Genomic DNA, 25,366 nt, shown 5'->3' on the forward strand with positions numbered 1-25,366 from the left:
ATAGTTTTTCTTTCTTTTTAAAATTTTTTTGAAGTGTAGCTGATTTACAATGTTAGTTTCAGGTGTACAGTAAAGTGATTCAGTTATACATATACATACATATATATTTTTTCTTTTCAGATTCTTTTCCATGATATGTTATTACAAGAAGTTGAATACAGCTCCCTGTGCTACAGTCAGTCTTTATTATTTATCTATTTTATATAAAGTAATGTGTGTCTGTTAATCTCCCGCTGGATTTTAATGGAGAACACTTCTGCCAGTGTAAAAAAATCTGCAGACCTGTGGTTTTATTTCCAAAAGCACTGGTGTGAAATACACACCCAGAAGACCCATGTGCAAAGGGGCCCACGCGAGCGACGTAGCAGCCGGTGCGAGGAGGCACACCCTGCACACCTCAGGTGCAGCCGGGGCTCACAGAGGCATCACAGGAACACATTAATCAACACGTTCCAGGATTGCATTAATCAACACTGCCGCGTCGGCTGGCATGCCCCATTGTTTACCCGTGCATGCTAACGAAGGCGCAGCAGCGATATGGATGTGAACTTCCACCATGCTGCAGGAAACAAAACCCTTTTCAGGACTGGCCCCATGCACCATATCCTACTCGACGCGTTCAATAGAAATCATTCTCTCTCCTGGATTCCTGCTAGTTTATGGACTTGCTTTCTGTGACAGTCAACCAGAAACAAAGACGCTTTACAGACCAGCTATGTTTGACAAAAGCTGTTGAAATGCCTTCTGCAAATATGAAAACTTGAATCCTTCCAAGAGATTTTTTTTTTCTTTGCCTTACAAAACGAACGCTGTCATGAAAGGCAAAATAAAACAAAACAAAGCAAAGCAAAAGAAAAAAGAAAAAAAAAAAAAACCAGCCAGGCATCTATTGGTGTCTGCAGTCTGATATGACAGCAACATACTGCATTCCCAGCAGGGGCCTGGGGCTGGCCTCCTGCTCCACATTGGGCTTTCATGTTTCCTCCTGGGCAGTTCCCTAGATAACCCTCCTGTCAGGATTTGTGCCCCCGCCCCCAGAAGCAGCCAGGGACAGATGTCCAGATGCTGGGAGCAAAGGATCCGCTAAACACCATCAGACCTGGGACACACAGACCTTCATGTGCACAGAGTCACGTGGACCTGAGCATTTAAGGTTCTCCAGCATTGTCAACACTTAAAAGTGCCTCACTCAGTAGGTTCGGATGCACAAAGTTCAATAAATATTGATTTTGGTCACGAGAGTGCTGAACATAAAGATCATAATTCAGAATGAATAACAAACACCATTTATAATGATCATTTTGAATGAACTTGCTCCCAGGGGCAGAGTTATTTCAGTAGAGGTTGTACTTGTTGGGCGCAAGGGTCTCAGGGCAGTGGCCCCCCTCTCTGGTGGCACAGTTCCAGTCATTCAGTGAGCCCCCAAATTAAAGCCCATGTGCCACTGATCTAGCCTTATCACTAGTTCGAATTCTGGTGACCCTAGAAACCACTGAAAAACTATAAGCTTTTCACAAGGAAAACACATCTGATCCAGTATGTATCTGTAAAGGTCAATGCATCAGCCCTTTGGTGTATAAATGCTAAGTCACTACACGTTTCCTGTACGGGAGTGACTCAGGCAATTCTCTCCTTCCAATTCCAAAGCACATATGCCTCCCCACTGGACCGCAGTGGGAGGAAAAAGGGAGGAACGCATGCAAGTTGCAGGGTTCCTTCTACTGCTACGAGCACAAATTGCTGCTCCCACAGGACATAATGCCAACCTTCCCACCACTCTCACCCTGGCACCATCGCCCACCTTCCACTCTCTCCCAAGAGAGGATGCTGATGTCTTGCTTCGGATGCCTTTCAAGAGCTCCTCCTGAGCCCTCAGAGTCAACCACCAAACTGAGCGGCCCGGGGCAGCAGGAGGTGGATAGGATGGGTTTCCAGAGGGAAAAAAATGGTTGTGTCCCAGGAAGAATTACAAGGACAGGATGCAAGGAGCAGAAAAGACTTAATCAGTAAAGGCATCTCAACCACGGATGCCGTGATGACTCAGAGATAAATCTCAGGAAGTGTGTGCAATAACTCGGCCTCCCTACAGAAATGCTGTGCCCGACACTCAACAAGCTCCCATTGGACCCCTGGTCATAGGGAGTTACTCAGACTCTGCGTAGAGATGCAAAGCTGAGCAGCACACAGGGCGGAATGGAAGAACGTTCACCCGCCTCGCTCGGCTTCCAGGAAAGCTGCTCTCAGGTGGGGAGCGGCCACCCCAGGAAGAAGTCTGCCACGACCACACGGGAGGGACTGCCCAGTGCGGTCATGTTTCAGGAGACGCTGTCCCTGCCCTTATCATATGTCAGGGCAAGAGGGAAGGCATTAATAAGAAAAGATTGTTCTGGTTTTCTAGGTGACTAAATACCTAACCAAATTCAACCACTATAAAACCATAAAAAGGTGAATACCCTCTGCTTAGATTTAGGTCCCTGTCTTGGCTTTTGTCAGTTCTAGGCTTCCCAGGGTAACTGCTTTTACTCACGAGATTTTCATCTCTAGTTTTGTGAGGCAAATACTCCTTTCGTGGGTAATATGTCTCCCAGACTTGTCTGGTGTCGAGTCACATGAAATGAAACTTCTCAGTCTTACAATGATCCTGCAGGACAAATTTTGATAGATCTCTTTACTGTCCAATAGTATCAAAAACAGTAGTCCCAGCTGGGCTTTGTAGTAAAATATTGATTCACATTTACTTAGAACATGATGTCTTTTTTTAAAAAAACTATTATCAGTTTTACTATTATCTACTCAGACTGTAACTATCATTCTCCTAAGATGTATGCATCATTTAAAAAAAGTTAGTACGAGGAGTCTAAGGGAAAGAACAACTTTCAAATCATCAACCATAAACAATCATTAAACAACTCCAACAACCTGTCAGATTTCCCCTCTTAGACAGTTTGCCAAAGGGGAACATGCTTTAAGGGGTAGTATGAGCCTTCTTCAGGCTCATTATGGTTACAACCAGAACCAAACTTTCACAAACATAGCCAGAGCAGAAAGCCAGGATACAGAGTGACTTCTGGGGTGTCCCCCCTCCTCACTCTGAATGCTTGTCGAAATCCCACCATTAGCTGTCCCACATTTTAGCTCAAGGTTTTCAAGCCAGGTAGAAGGCAGATTTTCCTTGGAGAAAATTTACACATTAGCGTTGCTGAGGAATGTGAACACAGTTTTTATGTGCAACCGGATGTGGGAGGACGTACCGCTTTCCAGATAGTGGGATGTGGGGTGGGAGTAAGGCTTTATAAACCACAGCTCTGCTGCCCACGTCTTTCGGATACTCCGGCACACTAGTGAACGTGGGAAAGGCTACTGAAAACTCGAAGTAGCTACAAAAAAACATTCTATTCTAATGTCAGAGGCTGAATTCTTGAATAGCCTGGGGACATTCTCAATACAAGTGTGCTTTAGAATTTCGGGAAGTTTCAGGGAGTCTTTGTGAGGCCGGCGAAAGAAATGGGAAGACACTCAGCATTTGGTTTCAACCAGATTAAATCCTTCAAAAAGATAAAGAGAGATCTTTTCGTGGCTCTAATCGTGCCTGCCGACTAAAAGTTCATCGTAGTTGTCTGACAAACGACTGGCCAAGAAGATCAATGAGAAGGATGTATCAAGAACGACAGAACTGAACCTTGGCTTTGGTTGCTCTGGAAGATAGAGATTTGAAGTCAAATCACTCTCATGCAGAGAATGAAAGAGAAAACTCTGCAACCAGCAAGGAAAACTCCCAGAGGAGTGTCCTCAAAAGTGAGAAAGCACCGATCCAGCCCCATCGCTGCCACCTTAAAAAGGCACTATGTCTGTGAGTCCGTTTCTGGTCTGTAAATACGTTCATTGGTATCATTTTCTTTTTGATTCCACATGTAAGTGATATAATGTGATATTTGTCTTTGTCTGACTTACTTCACTTAATATGATAATCTCTAGGTCTATCCATGTTGCTGCAAATGGCATTATTTAATTCTTTTTTATGGTTGAGTAATATTCCACACATACATACACACACATACACTCCCCCCTCATATCTTCTTTATCCAGTCATCTCTCGATGGACATTTAGGCTGTTTCCATGTCTTGGCTATTGTAAATAGTGCTGCTATGAACATTGGGGTGGATGTATCTTTTCAAATTAGAGTTTTCTCTGGATATATGCCCAGGATACTAATGAATTTACCTGCAAACCAGAAACAAACCCACAGACATAGAAAATAAACTATGTTTACCAAAGGGGAAAGGGGGGAGGGATACATTAGGAGTTTGGGATTAACAGATACACACTACTCGATATAAAATAGATAAATAACAAGGACCTACTGAATAGCACAGGGAACTAGATTCAATATCTTGTAATAACCTAAAAATGGAAAAGAATCTGAAAAATAATATATATATGTATAACTGAATCACTTTGCTGTACACCTGAAGTTAACACAACACTGTAAATCAATTATACTTCAATAAAAATTTGTTTTTAAAAGATAAGAAAAAGGGCATGACTCACTCCTTCCCAGAGGTCCCCTTCCTTGCCTTGTCCTGTGTACTTTCCCCTTTCACTAGAAACCACCATTCACAAATAAGCTCCTGGTCTTTCAGGCTTCCTGCCTCTCCTGAGTGTCACACAGTATACTGTCCACAGAAGAACTTGCCATAACCCGATGCTGGTGTTTTGCTGGCAGGCCACTTTACTTACCACCATTACTATGAACTTCTGGTTCCTAACAACTATGGTTTGGTGTATACAGCTCTCTCCACATCCCTGCCAGAATGGAGGGGGTCTGACTCTTACATTGCTTCACCCTGCAGGTGTTCTTTATCTCATGGAATATGGACACTTCTTGGAGCGGGTAGTTCTCAGCATATCAAAACTGTATGGGGGGAGGGTATAGCTCAGTGGTAGAGCACATGCTCAGCATGCACGAGGTCATGGGTTTAATCCCCAGTACCTCGATTAAATAGAAAATAATAATCAATCAATCAATCAATCAATCAATCAGTAAACCTAATCACTTCGCTCTCCAAGAAAACAAACAGACAATAAAACTGTATATAATAGGTCATTTTACACTAACTAGGAAGCTTTCCATTAAAAGAGCAACTTCGACAAAATTAAGGCCCTTTTGGTATTGGTCATAATTACTTAACTCGGCAATTTTGCTAGTCTTTACTAATTCTCACTTTTCAAGAACTCTTCAAACAGAACAGAATATGTGCTATTTGACACACAAAGTAAACTTCTTAGTTTCTAGGCTACTGATTTGGGGATTTCTGGTGGTATTTTGAAACATCACAAAAACTACTTGGTCATACGAAGTCAGTTTCAATACAACACAACCCAAGCGAATTCAACTGAGGCATGAATCATTCCCTCTAAAATGCAAAACGACATATACGTGGACCCGCTGAAGACTTCTCAAGGGCATGGGACAACATCATGGAAGATTTTCCTACCTCAAAATTTTGCATACAATCTTCTTAATTAAATTGCATGGATGTTTCTTTATTTGTTAAATAAAACTTATGAGACAGAGGACTACATGCTGAACAATCATGCTCTCATAAATCCCCTAAGAAAGCTATTATTGGTTGAGATACAGTTCTCTGAACTGTGTTCCAGATCTCCAAGTAAGATATTTTTCATCAAGTTCTGGACTATAATAGATGGCCTTTGAGAAGGCATCGCTGGTCTGGCAGAGTCCACTCTAAAGCTGATAATCTGATAATTCCAAATGATAGAAAATTGGACTGGGGAGGGCAGTGGGGGTGGGAAATGAGGGGTAGGAAAGGGGTTTACAAAGCAGAAAGCGCCTATCAAAGTAACATTTAAACTTTCCAAACAGACTTTTGTATCATTTGGACTTCACGGTGAGACACAAAAAATCAACTGTGTATAGTATGTTCTTAGGAGATTTTTGATATGTGATTGAATCAAAAAGAAAACTCTTTTCTTGTAAGTGATTCCTTATAATTTTAAATCCTTAATTCCTCCAGAAACATATTGTTTACAAGCAGTGCTTTTATTCTGCTATTTTCTGAACTTTATATGATTCCCATTTAGTGAAACAAAAATCTTATTACTATGAAAGGACATGGCAGGCTGGTTTTCTTCCCTGTGAATTCGATCCATCCTCTTTGACAAGCAGTATGATTAATGTTGTTGCAACCACATTCCTACTGCCTGTCTTTCATCATACTCCCTGGGTTGATAGGATTAAATGAGGCAGTAATATTACATAATCACATCATTTTAGGGGATAATTCCCTCCTTTAACCAGTAACTAATTTAAACCTTTTAAGGGGATAAACTTCTACCTTTGAAGAAGATCTTCTGACCCGAAGAAGTTGTTCTTCCTTTTACTTCTTTAAACCAAAAGTCTTCTTAGCATTGCTCTGTGGGTTGAAGAGTGGGGGAAATGTTAACAAGACGTTCATCGTCCATCACGGTAGATCAACAATATATTAACTCCAACCGACTCCCTGATGGGAAACACAATTACAGGGGGGAGCCCTTGCAAGGAAACACCAATTATGAATAGATTTGCCAAAACACATCTCTGCTGGTTTCAATCAAAACTGGCAGCAGAGAGGTGACTAAAACTCTGGTGGCCATCGCTTTAATGGGTCCTAGCCGAAAGAGTCATGTCCGGTTCCTTTCTTCAGTTTATGGGGGGTTTAGGTAATGCATGGGGACAGCGTGGTGCAAATACTTCCTTGTTGTGGGACTACCATCTTTATTATTATTTAAATGTTTTATTTAGTGGAGGGGGAATTGTTTCAACTTATGTTTGTTTGAAAGACCTTAAGTTTTCAACGAAGGTCCTAAAGAGATGATGCGGGCGCAGCCAAAAGCAGAGAAGACCCACCTGGGCTTTGACAAAGCCCAGCTAGGGAAAACCCCAGAGCCCCATTCTCTGCAACCGTCCTCCCCTCAGCCTGAATGTTTCCTTTGCAAATATTCCAGCTGAGAATTAGCCAGAAAAGGACAGCATGGACAGGGAGGACCACAATCCCAGCTGAGCACATTCGGTCTCATTTTTTTAGGCAACCAATTCAGGGACATCCATGGTCTTCTAAGGGAGGATTTGTGGCTTTTGGGACTTTGGACTTTTGGAAACAGAAGTCATACTATCAACCTCTGAAAAACCTCTCAGAGAAGCGAAACAAGTGTCAATTCAGGAACTCCTGGCTGCACTCAAATATTGAGACAACTATGAATTGCAAAGTCATTCTATTAATGGAATAAAAAGATGTGTAATCATCTCAGATGTTTTAGTTTATGCACGTGTTAGAAAATATCTTCTGTATTAAGTTGCAAAAAGCTTTATCTTCATTACATGTAAAACCACTCAATAGACTTTCATTGGCTCTGATGCAATGACATTTTATCAAGACAAAATGTTAATGTTGTGGAGGTCAGTGATTCTCCTCTGGAATTAAAAACTCTACAGGTGTGTAGAAAAGAGTCTACAAGGATTGGAAGCTATGTCTACAATAACAATTCAACTAAATGAATATACCGAACATTTAAAATGTATCTGTCAATAGACTGGCTAAATCTAAATAAGGAAACAAGAATTAATGTAAATAAGCCATGTTTCCTCCCAGGAGGGGTCTCAGTCCACGTGCTGATGGGAAAAATAGAACTTCCACCAGCCGCCATAAAAAGCAGTATTTATAGAGTATATTATGAAACCACAAAAGAACAATTGATTCTACAAGGGAGCATCAAGGAAGGCTTTCCACAGGAGATAACACTTGGCTTAAACCTTGACGGTAGGTAAAAAGGGCATTCTGAGTCGAGGAAAAGGACAGGAACCAAGGGATGGTGATGACAAAGTGGGTGGTGTGTCCCCGCCGGCAGAACAAGAGAGCTACAGGCACAGCGATGGTGTGAGGCAGGGCACAGGGCGAAGAGGGGAGGCTGCAGAGGTCACGTGTAACCAAAGGGCCTTGAGCGCCAACCAGTTAGTAAGCCTGGACTTGAGCTGGAGAACAGTGCAGGCCTACTGAAGGTGTTAGACCAGAGGAAAGAACAATTGTCAGTGGTGTGGGGAACTGGCCGAGAGCGAAGAGGCTGGAAAGGGACGCTGCTTTGGGGGTGTTATCAGTCACCAACATACAAGGCTGTTGGCTTCCAGGAGGATCCCCTGCCTCTTCCCAAAGCCCACCCTTAAGATGAATTAGGAAGCACAGATGGAAAACTGATTTAGGGCTAAGAACACAGATTTGGCCATGACAGCTGACATCACCGCAAAAAAAAAAAAAAAAATAATCTTTTTATGTTCTTAATGGAATGATTTTCTGACCTTTCATTGTCCTAATATGTGAATGCACTTTTATAGGTGAACTTGATCAGGTCAGCAGGTTTACGTGGTCTCATTTCCCTCCCCTCCACTGAGCCATCCCTCCATCGTTCCGCGTCCCTCTCCCCCAGGGCAGCACGGTTCTGCTTCTGGCTCTGCCCGGACCTGAGGCAGGTGGAGCAGCCCGATGCCCTGCTTGACACTAGGGAAACCCCTCCTCCTGTGCCCTTTTTTTCTCTTATGGGAGGTGGGCCTTCATTAGTCTTTCTCTTCACATTGCAGTGTGGGTGTCTGACACTGGTTTGTGCTTAAGGGAATCGGACCCTGCCTAATGGAAAGCGTTGCTTCCAGGGCATTACTCACTTAGGGGAAAAGGAGCTTGTCACCTGCTAGAGTAACAGAACTCTGCACCGGGACCCAAGCCCAAGGCTTCAGCTACTAATGCGTTTGTACTTTGTCTTGCTTTGTCAATGTCCTCATTACAAGCATCTCCTCTGGCGACCTCATAGGTGAGCAGAATGTAAGCATTCTTGGGTCCACTGGCCAAAATACACCACAATCCTTTATCTCCAAAAAACCATGGTAAGGTGGCTACACAGCTCGTGTGTGTGTGTGTGTCTGTGTGTATAACTGAATCACCAAACTGTACACCAAAGACTAATACGACACTGTAAATTGACTATACTTCAATAAAAATTAAACAAAACAAAATAAGATAAAGTAAAATAAAATAAACCATATTAAAGTGAAAAAAAGGTAGCCCATTCCTTTCTTCTTGAAGTCCTTTTCTACAATGAATTTCTGTTTGGTAAATTCTAGAGAAACTTAGAAAGTGCTTTAGTTTGCTGAACCAAGCCCTTTAAAGAAATCTTCCCCCCAACCATTTGGCACCCTCACCGTGGCTGAAACACCTACACCACCTTGCTGTGAAGCTACAGCTGAAAATCTCTATCACAAATGACTGGAGGCTAAGCTCAAATTGGGGGGTAAGTCAATTAAAGACACTTCAATAAAATTAATTTTTACCTGGAAGAGACAAGGAACTCATGTATAATAGGCTACACTCTGCCCCAGACAAGCAGAGGACGCACAAGTTCCTTAAGTATCATGATCGCTTTGACACGGGGGCAGAAAGTGAAGCACAGAGAGGTGAAGCAGACAATCCTAGTCACACAACCAGCAAGTCAGACACGGGAAACGCAGTACTGCCTGCGTCTGAGTCCCAAACCTGTGCCTCCCCTGCTTCACCGCACGGCTTCTGGGAGAGGAGAGGACAAACTTGGAGTGGGGGTGCTACTGAGACTCACGGGGAGGGGAGTAAAAGCGGAAGGTGTCAGAAAGAGTGGTCAGACTGAGAGGGAGGCATCAAAGAAGCCAAGAAATAGGAGGGTCAGGAAGGGGTCAAAACCTGCAGGAAGGACCCAAATGGGGAGAACTCAGGAGGCGTCTGTGGCGCATCGCCCCGCAGCCCTGGGCTGGGACTACCGGCACCTCACCTCCCGCCCTGACACGGACTGTGGTTTCCAGCTTTCAGTGACACTTACCGCATTAGCTTTTCTATGCCCCTCTGCCAGGTGTACTTTCTATTAACAGTGGCTCCCGGAAGGGGCAGGTATGAAAATACTCCTGGATATAGTGTGGAAGATGTTCTCAACATAAATTTTAAAGAGGAGGCAAAGGAATGTGGTTCTTTTGATAAGTTTGTGGTTCTTTTGAAAAGCTTTTAGAATAATTCAAATTCAGGGCTTTTAGTATAATTCAAATTCTGCCCTGAAAAGAACACGTATGCCATTTCACACAGGTACGGAGTCCCGCAGGCACTGCGTGGGGAAAATGACTTCATCCTTGCTTATGTGCACTATTGAAAGGGCACTGCCTCATTTCCAACCTCCCTGTGATGATTTAAACCCTCAAGCCTCTGCAAAGACCATCAAAAGACTACGTATTAATTGTATTACTGTGCCAGCAACTATGCCAAACATTTCTAGGGGATGGATTTTTATGACATGCATTACTCTGACTTTGATAACTGTGTCAACGGACTTTCAGCACTCGGAAACACGCTCAGGTCGATAGAATAGGGTAACAGATCACGGCTAAGGATTATTTTTCCAATAACAAAGTAACAATTTAATTTTTTTTATAAAAATACAATCAAGTTATCCCATTAAATAAAACCAGTCCCAAGTCAAAGGTCAAGATGAGACCTGATGTAATTTAAAAGTCGCCTTCAGAAAAGATGAATAACATCTAGGTGGAAAATGTAACAGATGCAAAGGCCACGGTTCACACTATAAACCAATTACAACAACAGCGATTCAGTGGTGCGTAAGTATAATACTAAAAAATTCCAATAATTCAAGAAAGTGAGTACTTGCCTTTGCCACTCATAGAGAAATAAAATAATACACTTCCTAATTGCTCCAAAATAAATCAAACTGTTGATTGATGTGAATATTTGGCAGGATTTTTGTTCTGGTTTTATTTGTTTTAAAGTAAGAATTCGTCACGTTCAGTACATCCAAAAATCTACTTTGCAAACACTGCGACATAAAAAGTAACAGCAAGCAAAAACTCAAAATCTCATTTAGTTTATACTCTCCGGCACAACCGTGAGGGCATTAGAGATGCTTCCACTTTGGTTTCTGTGAGGTCAGTTTCTAAAAACTGGCCTTACTGATAATAAAGCAAAGGGTAGACTACATTAAAATATCAAGCATTTGACCCCCTCAAGCCAATTCTGTTTTCCACTTGGCAATTATTTCCACTCTTAAAAAAAAAAAAAACATAGCTGAGAAGTACTTTTTTTGAACACCAATTTTGAAAACCTTACATGTAACATGTTTATACACCTGAGCTCTCATGGATTTACGCAGCATGCGAAATCGTTTTGTGCTTTTATCACTAGAAAATGATTGTAATGTACAAACATACTTCTTAATTTTTAGTCTGAACAAAACTTCCGTAGTATCAGTCATGGACTAACTCCCCGACTCTTTTTTTCTTAACTTCCTGCCTTTGACATGATCCTTGGACTGAATCTGGGGCTTAGTCATACTTATTAACTGGAGAGAAAAGGATAAACAAACAACCCCATTAAAATTGGCGTTGATCTTTGGTTTCTCTGGGGCCTGCCTGTCACCCGGCAGCCTGATTCAGCGGGGCATGGCAAAAAGCCACCATCATCTTGAAACGCCGTAATTCCCATTTCAGCAGCTTCTGAAACAAAATATATTTCGAAAAACAGAGTATGGTCTGAAATAAAGCAAGCTCTCTAACTAGTACCTCACCAAGACGGCACCTCGAGGGGCCCACCTCTACCACAACCTGGCTGGCAGGGGTTCTAGGGGATCAGGGTCTGGCTTCTAATCCCAAGCTTAGCATCAAGTTCAGCCTGCTCGTGGTAAGACTAACAAAATTGCTGGGACTTGGGGTCAACTCCATGACCTCTGAAATGTCGGGTGAAGCGAGACAAGGATTCATTCTGAAGGGAAATGTGCAGGCGAACCAATGTGAGTCCTGCCTTCCCTTCCAGAGAAAGGCAACCATTGCTCCCTTGAGAAATCAAACTAAACAGACTGAAGACGGACCACCCCCAGAAGCGCTGGGCTGTTTCAGGCGACGCCATCATCTGCTACCTTGTGGACCGGTGCAAACAACCAACAGTGAGCAAATGACCTTGATGCTGGACAAATGTTATCTTGGTGTCTGGCAATCATGCTGTCACATACACATTGCAACACTTCACGGTACCAAGCACATGGCATATTTTATGGTTTTAATAGGAAGAATAACTATAAGTAGAAACTTAGAAACCCAGAGTGCAGTAACGCTAGCTGTCCACCAGAGACCATCGTCCCTTCTGCCACGTAGAGTGGCTGTGGGCAGAGCGTCCAGAGTCTCCATGTCCAGCTCCCCTCGTATCTGGGCAAGACCCTGAGACATAAGGGAGCTAACACGTATCACTTCTTTGCCCAGATGTTGAGGAAGCAAGTGTGTCCTTCCCACACCTCTTATCTGCCTACTGCTGGCTGGATGTCAATGCTCAACACGACTCTGGAAATCCCATGGCCCCAGCTTCTGTCAGTGCAGGTCCCCGAAGGGTGACAAGTAGAAACAGCACTGGACTGTTACAGGAGCTGAAGAGGAATTCTAATTCAGTGAAGTTCTACAGTTCAGGCGTTTGTTACAGCAGCTAGCTCTGCCCTACCTCATGCAGTCAGCATGTCAAGAACACAACAGAAACTGTACATTGAATCTAGTCCTCACTGGTCCTTTCCCTGTGTCCATAATCTAAAAGGAACAGATTTAATTTTAAAATATTAGTGTATCCAGAGCAGTCGAGCAAAAGTGGTGAAAGGATACTAAACAAGTCCCCTTAAAGACAAAGTAACAGTGTTTACTTCACCTAGGGAAGGAAAAGCTCGAAGGAGGCTGGTCAAACTGCCAATGAATATACGAAGGTCCTAAAATTTTTAAGCAGATAGTGAGAAACTATTTCTCCACTTCACTGAATATAAACAAAACAAATACAGAAGACCTATGTGATGGTATATAAAATAATACCGTACCTAGAACGTGGGGAAGATGGGATAGAAAGTTTTTGAGGGAATCTGATTCAGTAAGAGTCTGCAAAGCTGGAAGCCCACTTGTCTAACAGGCCGCCCCAGGGGGTTCTGATGTCATGGTCACGGGCCACGCCAGGAGCAGCGTGGTAATGACGGTGAAACAGTGAAGGTTCTGTGAGGTTGTCAAATTTCCTTCCTAGAAGAAAGTAGAATGGGGAAGTTTCACATTCACAGGGTGGAAAACAAACTCTGTCGACAAACTTGCGCAAGTAGGGCATGATTTCAGTCCTTGAGCAGCTCATGGTCTTAGGACAGTGATCATGAAGGCATATCTGTGTGTGTGTGTGTGTGTGTGTGTGTGTGTGTGTGTGTGTCTGTGTGTGCAGAGTAGGTGGTGATGAGAAGAAGGAGGAGACAAAGATTCTGGGTTAACTTGAGCGAGACGAGATCTCATCCGTGGGTGTTCAGATGTTCCCCAGTGTGGCCCCAGTTACCCCAATCTCTCCTGAGCATCCTAGTCCTGGAACACAGTCTCCAGATAACATTACCGCCAACCAAGATGCAGAATGAAAAGGATATTCAAGAAGCAGAAACAGCTCATGTTTACATATTTTACATATCAAACTTCCATGATGTGAGGAAAATATTCTAAGGCAAATCCAAAAAAAAAAAAAAAAAGTTTTATAAAATCACATGGCTCTATGGGGAGTTCCACGGGCAGTTTCAATCTGGGATGATGAAAAAGTTCTAGAGATGGATGATGGTCATGGTCATACAACAGTGTGAATGTTGAACTGAACTGTATGTACACTTAAAAATGGTAAAAATGGTAAATTTTATGTTATATATATTTCACCACAAAAAACACAGTTATAGACGTCCTTCTAACTCTGTAAGTTAATGTATATAATAGGATAGTTGCAAGAAAAAAAATTCAAATTACATCTTACACTCTCCCATTAATACTTGTGTCCTTGAAAATTCAGGGAAACATTAATTTACTCAACAAACATTTAATGAGCAACTGCTATGGCCCAAACACTGTTCTAGGCACTGAAGACAGGGCAGTGAACAGAACAGAACAAAGTCCTGATCTCAGAGAGTATTTATTTATTCATCTGCCCATATGCTCAACAAATATTTACTTAATGTCTATCACTTGCCAAGCTCTATGCTGGGCACCAGAAATAGAATGGTGAGAAAAACACAGAAACATTAGCAAATCACACTCTTCCCTGCCCTCATGAAGCTTCTAGGCGCCTGAAGGAGACAGATTAGACCCAACAATCACAGAAATGAATCTAAAATATCAACTCTGAAAAGCTGTCAAACCAGAGATGCGTGGAGCTCCCAGGGTGCGGTGGTGGGAACTGGCTTAGTCAAGGAGGTTGGTCTTTCTAAAGAGAACAATGATCGAGCTGAGCTGTGATGAACGGGGCTGGAGAGAGACAGTGTGACCTGAGTGGAGCAGAGGGAAAGGGGGCCGGCAGTGAGGCTGGAGAGGCAGCCAGGGGCCGGCCACGCAGAGCCCTGGAGGTCTTTCCATCTCCACCCAAAGGACCATGGGAAGCCGCCGATGTACCTTAAGGAGGCTGGGGGTGGGAAAGGGATGATTTAATCAGAAATAATACTTATTTTGATGCTCTAACAACTTTAAAACAAACAACTTAAAATGAGAGCAAAAACAAGCAAATTTAGTTATAAAAATAAGTGACACTCTGAAGCTTTCAAATAAAAGGTAGTATTTAACATATCAAAGAATTGTCATGATCAGATGTGAAATCAGCAACAGCACTCCAATTTTTTATTCTTTGGTGTTGATCAAAACCCAGAGTCTCTTAAGGTCCTACTGTGGAATCTGCTAATGGAGTTGAATTTGATTAAAAGTGAGTCACCCGAATTTGCCAGCCTGGGAAATTAAGTTGCCCACACTTTAGTACTGTTTAAAGTGGACGCTTAACAGAGGAAAAAGAGTGACGATTTGGTCAAAGAAATGAAGGGTATTAAACTTCACAGAATGTGACTACCTGGGCACCTTTCACTGACGTGTAAGGTGGGAACGGGACAGTTAACTAAACTTTGCACTAACTTGACTAACATTTAAGAACTTGAACAAAGAATCAAACAGACAGATAGCACTTCTTCCTTTGAAATACGGTTATCAATGCTAATATATTCTGTTGAACGGGAAAAAAAAAAATCCAGACTGGCATGATGCTGTGTGTTAATAGCAGATATATAAGTAAAAGGAAAAACGCCACCTTTTGTATGTAATTGCTTTAGCCATATGCTTCCCATTTCAATTTGCACAGATTTAAACATTCAATAAGTAGGTGACAGACACTTCTGCATTTCAAATTCTGGGCGAAAATACGAGTACGGAAACATCAAACTCTCGATTGTGTAGTGAGCTGCTCTGACCCCTGAACAACACAGTACCTCCCAGGCTATCCCTTAAAGTTCAGAAAAGCTGTGTGGACTTGACCCATATAATTTGCACAATTCACCTTTTCACCAGACAGTCATTATACAATTCAGATCTGTCAATCCATTGTTCTGCTTAAATTGCCTTAAGAATGCAACACAGATAGCCAGGAGAATGCGCCCAAGGAAGCTTTAGCTACGTTTGATTATAAACTGCCGAAGCCCCGGTGATTTTACAGATCCTGGGAACTAAGGCTTATTCGCAGAGGCTTCTGCTACTATGGTTTTGTGGGACTCAGCCTTACAGAGATCTTAACTTTCAAGTTTAATCTGACTTGATTTAAAATCTATTATATTGCTCTATCAATTTACATTTTGGACTGACGAATTTTAATATAACTGGGTACAAAACATTTTTAAATTGCACGTGTGGAGTTCTGATTTTTTAAAGCAAAGCTTTAAATGTCCAATTAAATTGCCACTGGTAGCAAAGCTGTAGTTTGTATTCGTAGCAGATGTTAAAAATAGTAAGTCAGATTGTAAAGAAAGGGGTAAAAATGCAATAAACCAGATTTCAGAACAGCGAAGGAGAATGAATGCATTTCCCATAAAAGGAAAGGGAGAAAATCTTTTTAAAAAAAAATTAGAAGAATAGTTTGGCTGTGCATTTTTGGTTACTGTTGGCACGAAACAATTTTACTATAGAGATGAAATGAGGGTTGAAAAACTTTCAAACATTGGAATAAAGACTAGACTTCTTCTTTTTTTTTTCACTATCAGTTTTCAAAGTGGGCAAGTCATTTTTGTTTCAAAATTCTCTAGTCTCCTACTCTTCCTGATACAGACATGCACTCACAAGGAGTCCCTGCACTTTTATCTTCCCCCGTAACTTCCTGAGTAGTTGCCACGCTCACTGAACTGCATTTGAGGTTTTTTTCATAACACTGCTCTGGAAGGAAAAAGGAATGAACCGCAACAGACACCAAACTCAGAGGGTTCCAAATACAACTCTGGTGGAGCTTCAGAGATGTTCATCCTGTGTTACCCATGATATTGACTGGCAGCCGGGACCTAATGAGGATCTGGGCTCCATCTCTGGGTCATCTGTGCAAGCACTGACTTTCAATTTTAGCTATATTGATTTTTTGAACCAAAGAGAACTTTCTGAACATCAAAAGATAGCGAAATAAAAAGCAAAGGAATCAAATCGGATTTAAATTATGGCTTGAGAGGACCCCCCAATCACACGTAAGCCTACCAAGACTGATTTCTCCCTAGCAGTATCTGAACTGTGTGGTCCAGTCCTGGTCGATATCCATACGGCTTTGGGAGTCTCAGCTCTCTCGGTCCTCCAAATCAGTCTCCCAATTTGAGAATGTGAAACCCCGGTCTTACAGAAATCTGGAATACTATTAGTTCCAGGTCACTGACCAAAGTTAAGCCCAAATATGAAGCTGTCCATTTAAAGAGAGGTCATCTTTAATGCCACATGACCTGTATTAAATGAACCATTATTTCTAAATAAAGCAATCAAATTATGAATTCAATAGCTTACCAGGTGACATTACGCAAATTACTTCCTCTCTGTGTACAAAATGGGGTTAATCAGCCTGCCCTAGCTCTTAAAGGTCTCTGGGGACAATTCATTTAGGAATTGTCTAAGTGCTGTATAAATGTTACTGGTCTTACGAAAGCTCTGTTTTATTGTCATTGGAACACCACCATCATGAAAAGGAATTCAGAGGTTTAGTCAGAGGTGAATTAACAAAGCAAGGTCTATGCTAATACAAGTGCCCTCTGACCCTGGAGCACTGAGCTTGAAAAATCACACAGATCAGAATGTAGATGAAATTTGCATTTTCAGAGATAGTTTCTGTTAATTTATTTGCTATTCAAATCCTTTGCTTTGAGAACCATTTCTTTGGGAGCAAAACAACTATTCCATTTTCAATTTCCACCTCTTCCCCCCCCCCCTTTTTTTGCACTCACACTGCTATCCTTGGCATCATTTGCATCAAAGCATGACACTGGAGGCATCAAAGGCCTTTCTCTGAATCAGCTGTCTGGCAACACCCAGGAAACATGCCTGTCATCAGACATGGGTTGTGTAGACACCAAATTTCTTTCATTTTAATTTTTTTTAAATTACATGATTTCCAGACTTTCATTACTTTAGAGAAAGTAAGTTCTCTTTCCCTGGTGAAATTTCCACGATTCATTTGGTTTTTTAAAAAAATTTTTAACAGACACAGATTACTATATATAAAATAAACAACAAGGACCTACTGTACAGCACAAGGAACTATATTCAATTTCTTGTAATACTATATAATGGAAAAGAATCTGAAAAGGAAATATATATATGTATGTATATGTGTAACTGAATCACTTTGCTGTGCTGTACAGTAGGACCTTGTTGTTTATCTATTTTGTATACAGTAGTTTGTATCTGCTAATCCCAAACTCCTAATTTATCCCTCTTGCCCTTCCCCTTTGGTACTAAATTTGTCTTCTATGTCTGTAAGTCTGTTCCTGTTTTGCAAATAAGTTCATTTGTGTCATTTTTTTTTTTTTTTAGATTCCACATGTGATATCCATGATTCACTTGTTTATTTGACAGATAGTTACTGAGTCCCCAGGCACTGTCCCAGGTGCTGGAAAAAGCAGTGAGTCAAAAGGGCAGATATCCCTGCTCTCCTGTAGCTTACAGTCTAGTAGGTGAAGACAAGTAGTAAGCAAAATAAATAACTCAATAAATAGCATATGTTAGAATGAAAAACAAAGCATGGTGAGAGGTTGGGAGTGCAGAGATGGGGCAGGGTTGCCATCTTAAATACGATGGTCAGTGGAAAACACCTTGAGAAGGTGCCATCTGAGTAAAGATTTGGGGGAAGTCAGTATGAGCGCCGTTGAGGAAGGGCTTTGCAGGTAAGGCCAGCGTTCCAGGGAAATGCAAAGGACCTGAGGCAGGAGTTTGCAAGTTTGAGAACAGCGAGAAGGTCAGGGTGGCTGAAGGGAATGAGCACCAGAGAGAAAAGTAGGAGATGAAGGCAGAGATGGTACCAGATGAACTAGGGCTGGAATATTATTGCAAGGTCTCTGGCTTTCTCAGTGAAACAGAAAGCCCTTGAGAAGTTCTGAGCAGAGGAATGACATGATCAGATGTTCCTCTTAGAGACTGGAACAGGCTGTATTGAGAACAGGCTAAGGGGGAGCAAAGTAAAGGCAAGACCATGTCAAAGGCTACTGCAATGGTTCAGAGCAGATATTAGTGGCCTGATCCAGTGGGGACGGCACATGGGTAGAGTTTCACAGCTTTTCAATTAGTAATCACATCCTTCTTCATCCTGCTGTGGTCTCTCACTTCAATGACTTCACTCTCTAAGAAAGTATCTTTTTCTTTAAAGCATCATTCCCTTCCATGCCCTCCCTGTCAATAATTACAATGCTTCCCCTCCCATGAGCCCATCTTAGATAGGGTCAAAACATGACATATTTGGATGCAGTCAAATCAGCAAGTAAACTACTGTTAAAAGATAAACTGAGGCATATTAAAATTTTTAAGAGTTCATTATGTGAGATAAAACCTATTCAAATCAGGCAGCATCCAGTCTAGCAGACAGAAGGGCACTCCGAGGAGCTGCACAAAATGAAAGACTTTTACAGGCAGAAGGAAGCAGGAACACGGAAGCTCTACTCAGCCAAAAAGTAGGCTGGTTATAGCAAAGTCACTTTCCTTCCAGGGATGGCAGGGGTCTGTCTGGTAGGGGACCTCACTAGTGCTGATCAGGTGATTCCTGATTGGCAGGTTTAAGATTCCATTTCTTGGAGAGCCAAAATTATAATTAAGCCTCCATTTGGTGACGAGAGGCATAGCATCAGAGACTCCATCTTGGGCCCACTGTCTTATTTTTAACGCTACTCTCCAAAAGCACAATGACTTGATAGGGTTCTACTGAAGTTCTCAGTAAAGACACCTGCCCCTCTTCAACAAGCACTGCATTCCATATAGACGACCGGGGAGTGAAAGTCCCCATCTGAAGGGGCGGGGGCGAGGAGGGACTGGAGCAGGCACAGAAGTCGGGGATGAGGCCAACAGCTCTACGAATCTGCTGGCATTCTGAGTCCCACCAGTAGTGCACAAAAACACTTTTGAAGCAAATTATTATCCTGATTTCATATGCTCTTATGTCCATATGAACCAAAGAAATGCTCGCTGCGTTTTAACTCCTGTGTTTGTAAAGTTGAATAACTTTAAAAAAATCTTTAGCTGGGGCCACTATAATCAGATACCATGTACTAGGCAAACAGAAGTCCTGAGCCCTGATTGCCAAGAAACAAGGATAGACATTCCCTTCTCCAAACAGAAAGGAGGAGTCTGTCCATGTCCTCTCAAAAGGTGGTGGCACTGCCTACAGCCCAAAGAGAAGATTCTGAAACAGTCCTTCTGGGAAAAGGAGGAAATCACATCTGTCTTTTCAACCAACCTAGAGGGAAAGTTCTTGGCAACTTCAGGACCTATGGTAAAGGAGGAATGTGTAATCAGACTTCTTGGATTACCATGGCATCTTGTCTAGGCAGATGGGAGTACCTCCCCTTTTTATTTGGGTCTCATTTTTTGCAGAAGAATTGAGAATGAGAATTTCATTCTATAAATAAAGTGACATATGGCCTTTATGATTGGATTATTACTTTAAAGAAATTACCGCTTTTCTTCATTTTGGGTAACCTACCAGAAACAAAAACACCTCGACATTTTTTTAAATCAAAGTTTGGTTGGTTTACAACGTTGTGTTAATTTGTGGTGATTCATTTACACACACACACACACACACACACACACACATTCTTTTTCATATTCTTTTTCATTATAGGCTATTACAAGGCATTGAATGTAGTCTCCTGTGCTACATAGTAGGAATTTGTTGTTTACTTATTTTATATATAATGGTTAGTATTTACAAATCCCAAGCTTCCAATTTATCCCCCCCCACCTCTTTTACCCCCTGGTAACCATAAGTTGTGTTCACTTCTGGGCATATATCTGGAGAAAACTCTAATTCAAAAAGACACATGCACCCCAATGTTCACAGCAGCACTATAAACAATAGCCAAGACATGAAGCAACCTAAATGTCCATCAACAGATGACTGGATAAAGAAGATGTGATATATATATAGATATAGAAGATATGATATATATGTGAGAGAGAGAGATATATATATATAATGGAATATTACTCGGCCATAAAAAAGAATGAAATCATGCCATGTGCAGCAACACGGATATACCTAGTGATCATCATACTAAGTGAAGTAAGTCAGACAGAGAAAAATAAATATCATATGATATCACTGATATGTGGAATCTAAAAAAATGGTACAAATGAACTTATTTACAAAACAGAGACAGACTCCCAGACAGAAAACCTCTTGACATTTAGAAAAGACTTTTTCCCCCGAGTTGGGGCCTCTGCCCTGTGCTCCAGTTTCTCTAGTATTTGCATTCCCTGTTCCCGCATCTCTTTCAGGATTTGACTCCATGTCATCTTCTCGATGAAACCTTCTGTGGCTGCCCTGCCCCTAATGACCACCTGCAATCAACCCCTGTCTCCTTTCCCTGCTTTACTGTTCTCCTCAGCACTAATCACCATCTAACATACTACATAATTTATTTATTTTGCTTACTGTCTTGTGTGCTAGAACGCAGGCTTGACGAGGACAGAGATTTTTATCTGCTTTGTTCATGCTATACTATCAGTGCCTGGAACGATGCCTAACACATACATACAGATCACTGAAGGTCCACTGAATGAATGAAACAGCTCTACAGAGTAACCCAAGTTAACACAGCGTTAACTTGATACGTTAACTTGAAAAGATCAGCTGGGGCTAGCACATGCACAGGAAGTCTTTCTGGAAGGACGTGCAAGAGACTGATAGTATTTACCGCTGTGGGGAGGGCTTGGGGGAGAAATTTACATGTCATTTCACAGCTGTGTGTGCTATTCGTATCTTAGATCACTGGGATTTTTATCACTGCTCAGAGGTGTCTAGGTGATACGAATTACAGGATTTTTTTTTAACTGACGTATAGTCGATTTACAATGCTGTGTTAGTTTCTGGTGTACAGCACAGTGATTCAGTTATGCATATATTCCTTTTCATATTCGTTTTCAGTATAGGCTATTACAAGATATTGAATATGCTTCCCTGTGCTATACAGTAGGAGCTGGTAGTCTTTTTTTTATATACAGGAGTTAGTATCTTTAACTCAATTATGGGCTATTTTGAATTCTTTTTATTACCTTCAATAGTAAGAAAACTAATGAATGTTCATTTAAAATTGGTTAACCATATGTATGTGCACAAATCTACACATAAACAGATTAAATATGTTTGATGAGACATACAAAATTAATACAAAAAGATACTTCACATAGGTATTCTGTTTATCGAGTGCTCAAAGATCTCAAATGTAACGGGATTAACCAACCTGGCTTGAGTGGTATGTTGGCTCCAACGACAAGCGTAGCTAACAAGGATCTCCCAATAATCAGGGCACTCTGAACATGGAAGGAGGAGGCAGATAAGGGTGCCTTCTCACAATTTTATGTACGCCAATGACATGGTAGCGAGAATTTCAACTGGGGCCAAGGCTTGAAAGCATTTCCGTTTTCATTTGAATTTCCAGGCAAAGCTATTAAGCAATATAGCATCTAGAATGAGATTTCCTGAGAAAAATGAAAGGAAAGAGGAAAAGCAGCGGACAGCCAGGAAAGTCAAAGAGAAGCGGGCTGACAAAGTAGTAGAATTAAATGTGAGGAGCATATTTATTTAAAGAGCAGGAAAATTCAGAATGAAAAGAAGGCAGACAGGGCAAGTGAACTCAACTTGCTAAGAGCAAAGATCAATACTATTCTCAGTCTAATCCAGGGACGTGAAGCCATGCAAGGTTTATTGATTTAACAGTTTATATTCTGGAAATGAAATGGAAACATCAGGTTTGAGAAAGGGGCCCAGGAGTCTTATTTGTAATTAACAGGGATCTGTGGTGACCAAGCACTGCAAATCTCTCAGAAGAAGCCAGGGACAAGGGAGGGAAGTACTAAAGGGAGAGAGACTTCTTTCGACAGAGGAAAGTTAGGAAGCACAAACTTCATGAATCAGGTTGCCTGTCCCTCTGTGATTCTGGTATCTTTTCTCCCTTTTCTCTCCCTCTCTTGATTTATTCTACTTTCCAACCAAGGGCTTTGATTTTACTTTTAATCTACCTAACACCAGCTGTTGCCAGAGCCTTCCTATTAAGGGGCTTAGTTCAAAGGGCCTGATCATTTAAGCAAACATGGAGCACTCGGAGGCAACACAGTGTTTTGGGAAGAGCATGGGTCTGAATGCCTGCGTCAGAACTCAGCTCTGCGTGTTCCTGGTGGGAGAGCTGGGGGCCCCCCGCTGAGTCTCACTTTCCTCATCCCTAAAATGGGGACAGCAAGACCCGCCCTCTCTAGAGACGATGGGTAAGAGGATCAAACTAGATAATGCCAACTAAGAAGCACTATAGACAAATGTGATTTTTACAGACGATTTTTTGTTATTTTACTATTGTCAATGGAAACTATGAACAACAACAACAACAAAGAGAAAACTGCCCGAGGAAACCAGTAGGATGCCTTTCAATATGCTTACTCTCGGTCCAGCCGTAATAAAAGTCAGGTAACGTATTTTCAGGGGCATTTTCAAGGATGCAAAACTTTGCTGCGTGGGTACAATCACACCACGTTTCATTTCACGAGGTTCAAAAAGCGGAGAGACATTGAATATAATCTCACAGGTGGTCTTTGAAGATACCTCATGAGCTAATGCTACCAAATCCAATTACGGCATTTTTTAAAAAAAAACGTACCCCTAATCCAGCTTTTCTTCTTCTCTTGACCGCTGAACTCTCTGGAATACAGGAGAATACAGCAAACTTGCAGGAAATTCTCAAGCTAGTGCAGACAGAATGGCGACAGAATCCTTTTAACTAAAAAGGCAACTGGTAAAGCTTATACCACACTTCGTGCAGGGAAAGTACTGCATTACACTATAAAGAACAACAGCGTAGTAACCCATAATTAAAAAGAAAACGAAAACGAATATATGTGTGTATCTTTATGACGGAGACTTTAAGCTGTATACCAGAAATTGACACAACATTGTAATCTGACTGTATTTCAACTAAAAAAAGAAAACAAAACAACAGGGATGTAGCAAATAAGGAAAAATAAGGCCTGGCTGGAAAATCGTTTTCAGGTAATATCGAAATGGCACCATGAGACCACTAAGTACCAGTATCTATACACAGAACGACAAAATACATTAAAGTGACAGGTTAACACCTCCTTACAGCAAACATAAACCTGCTAGCATTTATTTTTCCCTCAACTGTGCTCACATTGGACTAGTAAAAAATACTTGAACTAAATATGTCCTGCCCCACCCGAGTCTCTCTTTTAAGATATCACTTATACGTGGACTCTAAAAAAGAAGATACAAATTTTATTTACAAGCCAGAAATAGACTCATGGACACAGAAAACAAACTATGGCTACTAAAGGGGAAAGGTTTGGAGGGGGAAGGCTAAATTAGGAGTTTGGGATAAATATATACACACTACTATATATAAAATAGATAAACAACAAGGTCCTACTGCATAGCACAAGGAACTATTTTCAATTTCTTAACAATAAGCTATAATTGAAAAGAATCTGAAAATACACGTGTGTGTATATGTATGTATGTATATATATAACTGAACCATGTTGCTGTACACCTAAAACTAACATTGCAAATCAACTGCACTTCAATAAAAAAAATAAAATTTAAAAAAGGGTTTAAGAAGCTATGTGAAAGATACTGATTTTTGATACAAACTCCGCTAACAAGATCAGTGCACGCACACACACGCACGCACACACACACACACACACCAAATCAATGAACAGAAACCAGAAAGTTTAAGACACACCTTTATAGTTGGCACACAATTCTTATTTTGGCTTCAGTTTTAAACAAAGCAGTAAAGTGATACCTGAGTTGGGGAACAAAGGTCAGTCCCTCCCAGTGAGCAGTCAAACATCACTGCCTCTCTGTACAGAAACCAGCACAGATCTTACCTTACAAATGAAGTTATCTTACTGCTTCCCGTTCCTTTTCAGGAGCAAAAGGAAAATCTCAAACAAAGTGCCCATCCCAGCACATTTCTGCAGATAAAACACTGGCAACCGATCCCTGCTGTGGCTCGGACCCCATGCAGTAAGACGGTAAAGTCCTCTCCACGGCGTTCCAAAGCTGCTCACAACTCCGGGGCCTCCCAGGGTGATCAGCCTGGCTTTGTGGCAATACAATGGGGTTAAACATTGCCTCGGGTCCATTTAAAAGCCAGAGAAATCTGTTTAGTTGCTCAAAACTAGCAAAATGCACAGTAGGGTTATGGTTTGGTAATATCATTGTTTTAAGACTGTCACTGCCACACTTTCAACGTATGACGGGAAAGTGTAAGGTGTTACATGGTTTCCTTTTTTTTTTAACCCTAGTATTAACTTGAAACAACATTTTAGAATTCCTAGCTGGTCACTGCTTAAATATTCTTTTTTTACAGGACGACAACTGCTTGAGACTGGCTTCTTTCAGCATCAGGACCTCTTCCTCCCATGCTCATTAGCATTTACCTATCCGAGCAGTAGGAAAAAAAAAAAAACTTTTAAAGGCTGGTTATTCTTCTTCTTGTTAGCCAGATATTATTGATACATACGCGCACAAATAAAAATAATAAATAGTGAGCAGGTATTTTCATTCGAGAGCTAAGTTCATCAGGGTTATACTTTATGTTAGGAAGACCTGAAGAAAGGAATAGAAGGTGTTCTGGAACGTGGCAGGTATGGTATGACCCCACTGTTAGCACTGCCACAAATCCTTAAGCCCCCTGTTTTTGCACACATTTCTAATGATTATTTTCCAGCTTTAAGGTTCTCTGAAAAGACTTCAA

At 41.4% G+C, this 25,366-nt stretch overlaps 1 protein-coding gene and 1 long non-coding RNA gene across 14 annotated transcripts in view; one reads left to right on the forward strand and one right to left on the reverse strand.

The window, feature by feature from the left end:
- NRCAM (neuronal cell adhesion molecule) overlaps positions 1 to 25,366 on the reverse strand; it is a 268,306-nt gene that overhangs the window by 137,180 nt on the left and 105,760 nt on the right. For all 13 annotated transcript variants that reach the window (XM_032484246.1, XM_032484240.1, XM_032484235.1 and 10 more), the window contains exon 3: positions 6,358 to 6,435. The gene's annotated coding sequence lies outside the window, so the exon portion shown is untranslated. The remainder of the gene's footprint in view (positions 1 to 6,357; positions 6,436 to 25,366) is intronic.
- On the forward strand, positions 606 to 18,791 carry LOC116665047. Its single transcript, XR_004321635.1, has 3 exons — positions 606 to 617; positions 3,482 to 3,486; positions 18,279 to 18,791. It is a non-coding gene; the product is annotated as an uncharacterized LOC116665047 (long non-coding RNA).

Source organism: Camelus ferus, chromosome 7 (genome assembly GCF_009834535.1).
Source record: "Camelus ferus isolate YT-003-E chromosome 7, BCGSAC_Cfer_1.0, whole genome shotgun sequence".
Lineage (NCBI taxonomy): Eukaryota > Metazoa > Chordata > Mammalia > Artiodactyla > Camelidae > Camelus > Camelus ferus.